This window comes from Coptis chinensis, chromosome 4, assembly GCF_015680905.1.
Source record: "Coptis chinensis isolate HL-2020 chromosome 4, ASM1568090v1, whole genome shotgun sequence".
Classification (NCBI taxonomy): domain Eukaryota; kingdom Viridiplantae; phylum Streptophyta; class Magnoliopsida; order Ranunculales; family Ranunculaceae; genus Coptis; species Coptis chinensis.
This window is the reverse complement of record NC_141459.1, coordinates 27,538,987-27,546,746: the sequence shown is the minus strand read 5'-3', so window position 1 is coordinate 27,546,746 and position 7,760 is coordinate 27,538,987.

Sequence of the window (7,760 nt, the reverse complement as noted above, 5' to 3'; positions counted from 1 at the left end):
ATATAAGCAGAAGTTGAAAAACTAAAGGCAGCTAATTTTGTCAGGGAGATCAATTTCCGGCTGGATTTCTAATATTGTCCCAGTACGTAAGAAGAATGGGTCATGGAGAATATGTATTGACTTCACGGATCTAAACCGTGCATGTCCAAAAGACAGTTACCCTCTACCGCAGATTAACAAATTGGTAGATGCGACAGCTGGACATGAACTATTATCTTTCACATATGTGTTATCTAGCTACAACCATATCCCATTGCATGAGGAAGACCACAAGCATGCAAGTTTCACAACCGAGGATACCCTCTCTATGATGTGCCCATCAGGAAAGTGGTCAAAAAATTAAAAAGACTCAAGCAAAAGTTGAAAATCTGGAGTTCTGAAATTTTTGGAAGTCAAGCTCAGCACATCAAACTCCTTGAAGAAGAACTAGAGCAAATTATCAAAGCTCAGGAGAGTGATCCTTTGGACCCCACTTTACACCAGAAGGAATTTGACAAGGCCTCGGAAATTGAGGAAGCTGTCAAGATGTCCACAATCTCGGCCAAAGAGAAATCCAGAGTATCAGATGCATTAGAGGGGGAACGAAATTCAGCCTACTTTCATGCCATTATTAAAATGAGACTTGCGAGATCTCAGATTACGGCAATTAAGAACCGGGAAGGTACTATTCTTAAACGGCAAGACCTCATCAAAGAATACATAGTGGAAGCCTACCAAGAAAAGTACAAGCACCAAACAGTAGAGATGGATGAGGGCCTCATGAATATGATTCCTAATCTGGTAACAGAGGATGACAATGCCTCACTCTCAGCCATTCCTTCTTGTAAAGAGGTCAGAGCCGCGGTCTTCTCTATGGATCCAAACAGTGCTCCGGGGCCCGATGGATTCCAAGGCATATTTTACCAGTCTTTCTAGAGCATCATTGGATGAGATGTTAGCTACGCTGTTATCTCCTTCTTTAGAGACAATGTTCTCCTTAAAGGCATGAATTCTAGTTTTCTTGTTTTAGTGCCTAAAGTTACAAATGCTATTGATGTAAATCATTTTCGGCCTATATGTTTAAGTAATTTCCTGTTTAAGACCATTACTAAGATTTTATCCTCGAGAATTAAATCCATTGTAGGCAAGATCATTAGCGGGGAACAAGTAGCTTTTATTCAAGGCAGAACAGGCACAGTGGGAATTGCTTTGGCCTCGGAAATGATAAACGAATTGGATAAGAAGACCAGAGGAGGAAACGTGGGCATAAAGCTAGACATCACTCAAGCTTTTGACTCTCTCAGCTGGGAATTTTTGTTGGAGGTCCTCAGAAGGCTTGGATTCTGTGACCAATGGTGCTCTTGGATCTCTACTCTCCTCAGAAGTGCCAACACCTCCATTATGATAAACGGTGGACCTTGTGGTTTTTTTGAAGCAGGAAGAGGTCTACGTCAGGGGGACCCTTTATCTCCCATTCTTTTTGACATAGCGGAGGATGTGCTAAGTAGAGGAATAAACATGCTTTTCCTCTACGGCAAGATCAAGCACATGACGGCAATTTGGATCTTGTCCTAGCCCCACACACACATCTTGTTTTGCGGATGATGTGTTCCTATTCGCAAATGGCGCATACTGGGGACTTTCGACACCTTAAGAGATCGCTCTCGCCTATGAAGCGGTCGGCAAGAAGATTTCAACAGCTCCAAAAGCAAGCTTTTCCTAGGAGCTATGAGTAGAGAAAAGAAAGAAAGAGTAGCAGAGTTGCTTGAGTACACTGAAGGAACTCTTCCAGAAAGGTACTTGGGGGCCCCGATCTTCAAAGGGAGGGTCACTAGAGCATGCATACAAACACTGGTTGACAAAGTCAAAAGACGAGCGAGCGGCTGGGCAGGAAAGATGCTCTCTTTTCAAGGAAGGGTGGTCATTGCCCAATCCATCCTTACTAGCTTGCCAGTGTATAACATGTTGGTGTACAAGTGGCCTTCAAAGTGTATCAAAGAATGTGAAGCAACCATAAAAAACTTTGTGTGGTCGGGAAACCCCACGGTGAGAAAAGGTACCACCCTTAAATGGGAAAAGGTGTGCAAGCCCCTAGAGGAAGGGGGTCTCGGCTTAAGGAAATTCAAGGAGCTGAACTTAGCACTTCTCATGAAGCTTGCTTGGGTTTTCATTTCGGGAACCACAGAGTGGAGCTTGTTTATGCGTGCAAAGTTCACCATGGCATCAAGAAAACTGCTTACCTACTACAAAAAATCATCTATTTGGCCAGGCATAAAATGGGCACTTAAGGAGCTGTCACCTAACTTGGGATGGATAGTGGGCCAAGGAAAAGACATTAGGCTGTGGCAAGATGACTGGGCAGGTGCTGCTCTAGCAGATAAAGTCCAGGGGGTCAACTGGAAAGGCCTCAAAGCGAAAGTCTCAGACATCATTACTGAGGGAGAATGGAACATTCCAGCCCAAGTGCATCAAGTGCTTGGCGAGCGGGCATAGACCTTCTCTCCTTGCCACCACCTTCTGGAGATGAAGAGGATGTCAGAGTCTAAAAAATTGCGACAAATGGTAAATTTCTGATAAAAAGCCGCTGAATCAATCGTGGAAGTAAAGGACAAGTGGTGGCTTGGCACAAATGGGTATGGAATAAATTTGTGCATCCTAGAACTGCTATTATTGTCTGGAATCTTATTCACAAAGCAGTGCCGACTGATGACAGGGTAAGAAAGCAAGGCGTCCACATGGTTTCAAGATGCAGACTCTGTAAAAAAGAGGAGGAATCGGTAGTCCATATTCTTTGGGAATGTGAAGCTACTAAAGAACTTTGGTCATGGCTGTTTGAAGTTCACAAGTTGCGTCCAGTTCTTAGTTTGGAAGGTGTCCTAGCTGCTCCCAAGTTGCTTAGCCCTATCAGAAAAGAGATTTGGAACCGCTGCTGCGGCACATCTCATGTCCCAGATTTGGAAGACGAGGAATAGAATTTTTTTTGAGGACAAGAGCTTGAACAGGGCCTACATCAAGAACGAAGTAACTAAAGGTGCTCAAGCCTCGGGCAGGATAGCTTCTGGGTATATGTTTAACTCTGTAGAAGACTTGGAAGTGCTTCACTCTTTTAACATCAAGGGTAGAGCACGTGATAGATGTATACAAGAAGTCAGGTGGAACTCACCTGAAGCTGGTGAAGTCAAAGCAAATACAGATGGTTCTTCGGCTGGAAATCCTGGTAATGGTGGAGCAGGGGTCATCTACAAAGACCACTCGGCCCAGGTTATTGGAGCCAAGGCCTATGGGCTTGGGATTACCACAAACTTTGTAGCGGAGTGCTATGCCATTGTTATGGCAGCGGAACTAGCAGTGGTAAAAGGATGGTATCATTTATGGATAGAAAGTGATTCACTAGCTGCTATCATAGCTCTTAGTAGGGACAACGCTCCATGGGTGCTCAAAGCAAGATGGCTTCGAGCAACTCAAAAACTCTCTAGCTGGAGATTGTCACACACCTACCGAGAAGCAAATTTTGGCGCTGATGCTATTGCCAAGATGGGAGCAACTCTAAACCAAGGTGAGGAGTGGTGGAGCTCTAGCAGACCTAGTTTTGTCACTAGCCTAGAAAGTCCCTATAGGACTTACTACCGATTTAACTAAACTAGGAAGGACTTTTTTTTTCCTTTTTGTTTTCTTTGGATGTAAGCTATCTACTCTCGATGTAACATTCTTTATTAGATAAATAAAATATCCCTACTTGTGTGCAAAAAAAAAAGTTATCAGGTCATGCCATTTGGACTAAAAAATGTGGGGGCCACGTACCAGCGCTTGCTGAACAAAATGTTTGAAAGATTGATAGGTTATATTGTGGAAGTGTATGTAGACGATCTCCTGATCAAGAGTCTGAAACGGGGAGATCATCTCTCCTACTTAAAATGTGCATTTGACGTTCTCCGAAAGTATCGCATGAAACTCAACCCTGCGAAATGTGCTTTCGCTATATCATCAGGGAAGTTTTTAGGGTATCTAGTTACTAAGTGAGGAATCGAGGCAAATCTAGATCAGATCCAGGCGCTCATAGAAATGCCTTCACCTAAAAATATGAAAGAAGTTCAAAAAGTTACAGGCAGGCTAGCAGCTCTGAACAGGTTTATCTCCAAGAGTTCAGATAAGTGCAAACCTCTGTTTCAGTTACTGCGAAAGAATACCTCATTTTCATAGACAGAAGAATGCCAAAAAGCATTCGATTAGCTCAAAACGTACCTTGGTGCACCACCAATCCTTTCTAAACCAGTTGAGGGAGAAGTTTTGGGTCTTTATCTCTGTTCATCTGACTATGACATCAGTTCTGTATTGATACGTGTGGATGAAAAGAAGGTTGAAAAACCTGTCTATTTCTTAAGCCAAACACTCCTACCAGTAGAAACAAGATATCCTAAACTCGAAAGAGTCGCGTTAGCTCTTGTTTTTGCAATAGAGAAGTTACGACCGTACTTCAAGTCCCACACTATCAAGGTAATCACAGAATACCAGTTACGATCAGTTCTGGAAAGGCCGAACAAGTCAAGAAGGATAGCTAAATGGTCCATGCAACTATCAGAGTATAATATTATCTACGTCCCCCGAATATCAGAAAAGGGTCAGGCACTAGCAGAATTCTTGGGAGATTTCCCAATAACCTACACTGGGTACGATTCAACAACCCCCAATTCAGATGAGGGCATCCTGCCTGAACCTCCAGACGCCGGTCCAGACCCATGGGAGTCGAGCTCCGGATGGCGACTGTTTGTGGATGGGTCTTCAAATGACAGAGGTGCAGGAGTGGGAGCTGTGTTAGTTACTCCTAACAACATGCGACTGGAGAAATCCATCCGGTTGGGTTAGAACGCCTCTAACAATGAGGCAGAATCTGATGTGACACTTGTTGGCCTCACAATGGCTCTCGATCTAGGCCTAACACACCTCACAGTTTTTAGTGACTCACAGCTGGTTATGTTTCAAGTTTATGGAGGATATGAGGCCAGAGACGAGCGAATGGCCAAATACCTAGAACGGGTAAGAGGTTTTTAAGGCAAGTTTGAGAATATTTAGTTCTATCAGTTGCCTCGATCAAAAAATCAACACACAGATGCTTTGGCATATGTTGCCTCGATGTTGGGCAACAACGAGTCTTGTTCCATCCTGATAGAGTTCCAAGAGAAATCAAGCATCCAAGCACTCAGAGTTACAACAGTTTATGTTATTCCGGTCATCACTGCAAATTGGATGGGTCTATACAAGTCCTACCTCAAAGATGGGACACTCCCTGAGGATAAGAATGTAGCAAGGCATTTGTTTGCAAAGATACAAAGAGTCACCCTCATTGAAGATGATCTGTACAAGAAGTCCTTTCTGGGACCTCATCTCAGATGTCTCTCCCCAGGCCTTGCTGAATAGGTTATGCGAGAGGTTCATGAAGGAATTTGTGGCAACCATGCTGGAGGCAGGACACTAGCTCTCAAGATCCTAAGGCAAGGATACTTTTGGCCTTATATACAAAAGGATGCACAGGTTTTTGCCCGCAACTGTGAAAAGTGTCAACGATATGCTCCGCTCATCCATGCTCCAGCAATATAACTGCACCCATTGGCCAGCCCATGGCCATTTACATAATGGGGAACTGACATTGTAGGACCTCTACCACCCACTCCCGGCAATGTCAGATTCTTACTGGTTACAACGGATTACTTCACCAAGTGGATCGAAGCAGCTCCCCTTGTCTTCATTCAAGAACAGGACGTCAGAAAGTTCATTTGGAACAACATTGTCTGCAGGTTTGGCATACCCAAAGTTATCATCTCTGATAATGGACAACAGTTCGTTGGAGGATTGGTCGCTGAACTCAATGAGGAGTTTCACATTACCCATATGTTCTCAACTCCCAGGTATCCACAAGGCAATAGCCAGGCTGAAGCCTCTAATAGGGTAATTTTGGATAACATGAAGCATAAATTAGATGACGCAAAAGGTTTATGGGTCGAGGAACTACCTAAGGTCCTATGGGCATACTGAACTACACCCAGACGATCAACTGGTGAGTCCCCATTTTCACAAACCTACGTAATTGAAGCTGTCATACCTCCTGAACTGGTAGCTCCCACTCAGTAGTCTGATATTGTGCACACCCTAGACAATGACGAGTTGTTATGCACATAAATAGATCTCTTGGATGAAAAGAGAGAAGGTGTTGCACTATGCTTAGCTGCCAACCAGCAAATTTTGATTTGATCATACGACAAGAGAGTCCAGATTCGATCTTTCAAATTTGGCGATCTGGTTTTGCGCGAGATCCCAGAGCCCAATGGCAAGCTTGGACCCAACTGGGAAGGACCATACATTATCGACAAGGTTGGTTGAACTGGTTTTTACTACCTACGCACTGTTGAAGGTGACATTCTTGTCAAACCATGGAATGCACAGCACCTTCGCAAGTACTATTAGTAAATTGTTATTTCATATGCATTACTCCAGTCATCAATAAAGTTCTTCACCTTGCAATCGAATTTATTCCTTGCACGTTCTTTATTTGTTATCCATAGTGGACTAAGCCTTTAGGGAATTATTCTCTCACTATCTGTTAAAGAATATTGTATGCCAATTTGATTTAGAACCAGTGATACTGAGCATAAGAAAGTTGAACTATATACCAGTTCCTTTCTCATCCCCACACAGCTGGAATTGTATGCCAGTTCTTTCAAACTGCGATTATCCTCGATTGGTTAAGCCTTTAAGGAATCGAACCACACTACCTGTTCCGTAAACTGTATGCCATTTTCACTTGGAACAAGAGATAGTGTTCTTGAGAGCCTAAACTGTATGCCAGTTCCTGGAGCTCTCAAAACATCAAACATAGGAGTTGCTGGGAAGATCTGGGTTGGATCCAGATCCTAGCACACAATTGATAGAAATTTAACCTACTTAAATTAACAGGCTAATACTCGCAAGCGCACGAGGTCTATTATAGTAGGTGTGCAAATACGAGGTCGATCCCACAGAGAATGCGTGTTGGGTACAATTGAATATTAAAATACTACTTAACCTAATCCAAACTATATTGGTTTGTAGGAAAAGTAATTATTAACTAAAGCTAGCTAAACTATGAAAATAATAAAACTAATATTATAACTATTAATGGAGAGAATACTAAGGCATTCGAATCCACCCTAAACTGTTGTAGATTATCTTAGTTCAACTAATTTAAAGTTCTCTTTTAGTTACGAGTAGCACGAGGGAAATGTAACCCTAGCTTGCTTGAAGATGTGAACGTTGAGCTCTTATATAAATCTATATATTGGTTTGATTGAATTTCAACAAACGAGAATATAAACTCCTAGCAAAAATCGTCTTCTTACAGTACAACTTCTCACAAGTTTACGTAAACGATAAAATCAAGGGGTTAGCCAATATTACCCCCCCACTAGATGGGAAATTAGGGTCTCCCCTTAGATAGAAATTAGGGTCTCCCCTAAACACAAAAAAAAAAGTCAAACTGGGTTGACATAATTTTTTTTTGTGTGCATTTAGGGGGGAGACCCTAATTTCCCATCTAGTGGGGAGGAAATCCTAATTGGCTCATCTAGTAGGGGGTACCACTAGTTCACCCTAAAATCAATACTTTGATAAGAACAGAATATTAATCCAACTATTAACTAGTCTTGTCATGGCATAACATGCAAGATATAATCAATGAAGGTAAACCACTAATATCAATATGAAAACAATCAATGAATCTTTAAGTTCTGAGAACAATGAATCAATTAAAC